Consider the following 3,619-nt stretch of genomic DNA (forward strand, 5'->3'; position numbering starts at 1 on the left):
TTGATTGATTGAATACTTTATTAACAGTTTGCATTGCAAACTGTTTTAATAATGGCTCAAGCACAGTACAATAGCCTAGGATTTATCCAAGAAAGCCTATTGGCTTGTTTATATTGGGGTCTGTTTAAATTCGGGTCCTTTTGTACTCAATTTATGGAAATGTGAAAATAACAAAGCAGTCTCGGCATCCAGTAGGTCTTTGCTGCTTCAACAATCGGGGGCTAAATAAAAATTCCATTTCAGGTTCTCGTCAAACTAAGTAGGCCTAGAGCACTGTATTGACCGCTGTTTTCCACCAGAGGGAGCTGCTGCACTGAAAACTATATGGAGGACAGAAAACTGCCATATCTAAAAAAAAAAAAAAAAGATGAAAACATTAAGAAATAAATGCAAAAATAAATAAATAAGCAAAGAAATATAAACACACAATTAAATGTATTTATTTATTTATGTACAATTTACACATTTATTTATTTACGTAATTAAAGCTAGGTTAAGTGATTTTCTTTGGTTAAAATAAGTGTTAAAAAGCTCTATATTGCGATAGTGGCCTGTACTCGTTGCTATAGAGCAGTGGTTCTCAACCCTTTTAATATCAGGGTCCATTATTTATTTGCCATTTGAGCCACGGACCACCATTTCATAAGGTTTAGCCTTAATTTGGACCCAAAACTTAAAATATTTTGTTGGATAAGATGTTGTCCTTAAACTAGCTATACTGTATGTATACATTTTTGTATTCACTGATTTATTTTTATTGTATTTCTATATACTTATTTCTATATTTATTTATTTCCATATTTATTTATTTTTAGATAGTAGTTTTTGTCCTCCATGGTGATTACCCTATACCTTGCTATTAAGTCGGCTCTGGATAAATGGCAATTAATTGTGAGCACGGGGATTGTGAACTTTATAGAGCACTACTGAGCATGTACACTAGCATGTACACTAGTTGGACATGCATGTGTCCATGACCATGTCCATGTGTTTGTGTGTGCGCTGCCTATAGTGCCAATTAACTGCAGACGAGAGACGTCATCTAGATTCTACCTCACTACTTCAATCTCCATGCTGCAGCATTACGCTTGACATGAATAATACCAGTTTATATGCATTGCCGGCGACATGAAGAGGTGACCTTCCAGTGTGTGTGTGTGTGTGTGTGTGTGTGTGTGTGTGTGTGTGTGTGTGTGTGTGTGTGTGTGTGTGTGTGTGTGTGTGTTTTAATTTTGGCCGATGCTGCAGGGAAAGAAAGTCTCTGGTGTGTGACAGAGAAACTGATCATTAGTCACTCTGCTCCACATAGAGAGAGAGAGAAACGGGAGGAAGGAGAGAGAGAGAGAGAGAGAGAGAGAGAGAGAGAGAGAGAGAGAGCACCTGTGAAATTAATTTAGGATGGAAATGAATTATTTTCATATTCATGTTATCGTCATTATAAATGAGCCTGTAGTAGGCCTATATGGTATAGGTAGTCCATTCCCAACAAGTTGAGGAACCCTTAGAGTGCTTGTGGTTCCCTCCCTGCTCTCAAAGGGCACCTACGGATGGCTGCAATTCGAAACTGGCCTCTGTAAAATCTGAATCCCCCCACCCCACCCCCCCCCCTTTCCCCTCACTGTATATGTATCTTTTCCCTTTTTGCTTCCTATATGATGAATTCCTGTTCTGTTCTTTAGCTACATAGAAATGTCTATTTGTATGTCTCTAAATGTTTTGATGAATTGAACAATGTGGACCCTGTTGTAAACAAGTGTAATGCTTAATTGGGTCGTCCACTCACAGTTAACAGTCTTTGTATTGAGTTTGTGCTTGAAATGTACTGTAAATTCTGCAAACTGTTAATAAATATTTCAATCAATCAATCAATCTGTATTCCCTGGCTGTGACACAGATCAGGACAGTGCACAGATAGACACTAGGGGGTGCTAGAGCCCCTTTTGGCAATTTTGCTCTTAAAAAAAAAGTTTATTTTTTTTCTTAATTTGTAGTGTGTGGACTATGGTGACATTGATCAAATCTTGATAAAAAACGCTTCTACTATATTATTTAGGCCCCCACACAATCTAAAGCTATATGTTTCTATGTCAGTGGTTCTTATAGCAGACCTACAAGCTCGTAGCGCGCCACTCGGTGGCGCGCTATAGCTTGTAGATCTGCTATTTTCCAATAGCTATAAAGCACCAAAATGGGAACAGAACAGAACAGCAAGACATGGGAAGGCAAGATCAGTGATGCAATTGTAATGTGTAAAATGTAATTGTGGAATCTATAGCAGGTTATGGTGGTGCATGTTTGACTCACAAGCGTTGTATAGTTTGGTTTCGCATTTGCAAAAAAGTGGAGACAAATTTGACCTCAATTATACTGTGGTATATAATCTGTGTCAACAGCAACCTTGGTAAAAGATCCACCTCATGATCATCAACCACAGACATTTCCTCGCTGGAAATAAAGCCCAGAGCAAATTACAAATTAGCTTTTTTTTTCTTAACCAAATCATTGTACTTAACACATTCAAATGAGCTAAGAGCTTTATTGGCTTTATCTTCCTGTTTAATTGACTTCCAAAAAACCCCCCTTTTATTCAATTTGGGAGTCTGCTGTACAAGCAGTTTTTAAGATTGGTGAAAAACATAGACTTCTTTCCCCCAAAAGGGAGTTATATAGACGGGGATGAAGACTGCATGGGCCCTGCTCGAATCTAACGTATGCTGAAACTATAGAAAAGTACAGGTCTCCACCTCCGCCTATACAACTTATACTGTACATCTTGATCACATCACATAATAAGATGTGTACAGTATGTACCAGTTGGTGTGAGTTTTGGGAAGACAGGTATAGTACCATATAGGAAGCATCATAGAAGAGAAGACTGCATTACGTCTCTGCCTCCAATTCCTGGGATTGTTACCAGGACCACAGTGAATGGAAACAACGTTTGTGTTGTTCTCCCTGTAGCCTAATGTCTTGGTGCGCCAGGTGCTGTTTACATTTCTGTCTAATAACGTCTTTTTGGGGAGTTACATATAATGATCCAAGAAATCCAAGGGGGGGATTTTGACTGATTGATTGATTGATTGATTGATTGATTGATTGATTGATTGAACAGTTTGCAGAAAAGAGCTAAAAGCATTTATTATAACCCAATAAAGCACTATATGGCTTAATAATTGTTTCCATTGGGGTCCTTCATACTCAATTCATTTGAACATTAATGACGTACAAATATACAGTACTATTAGAACGGTCTGAAGCACCTGACATCCCAGCCTATAGTACAGTATATACAGAAGTCAAATGTATTTAGTTTGGAGATGATCTGATATGCTGCTGTCTTCAACAGCATCTTCATCTTCTGTACAAATTCTCCCAGACCTGGGCCTTAATTAACAGTGAATCTAACCTAATCTGACAAAATGGTCCTCATCTCGACCAGAGTCATTTTTTTTTTTTACAGATTAATAAAGTACAGAATGTAAGCTTTCATATGATGTATCATTCAATGAATGTTGCATGATGTTTCAAAAAAACATCCAGCCTCCAGCACCAAAAATACCAAACTTCCAAAGGTTCTAGGTCTAGGACAATCTTACTTAGTAAGATTGTCCTAGAACCT

The sequence above is a fragment of the Protomyctophum parallelum genome (genome assembly GCF_964188405.1).
Source record: "Protomyctophum parallelum genome assembly, chromosome: 13".
NCBI classification, from domain to species: Eukaryota; Metazoa; Chordata; class Actinopteri; order Myctophiformes; family Myctophidae; genus Protomyctophum; species Protomyctophum parallelum.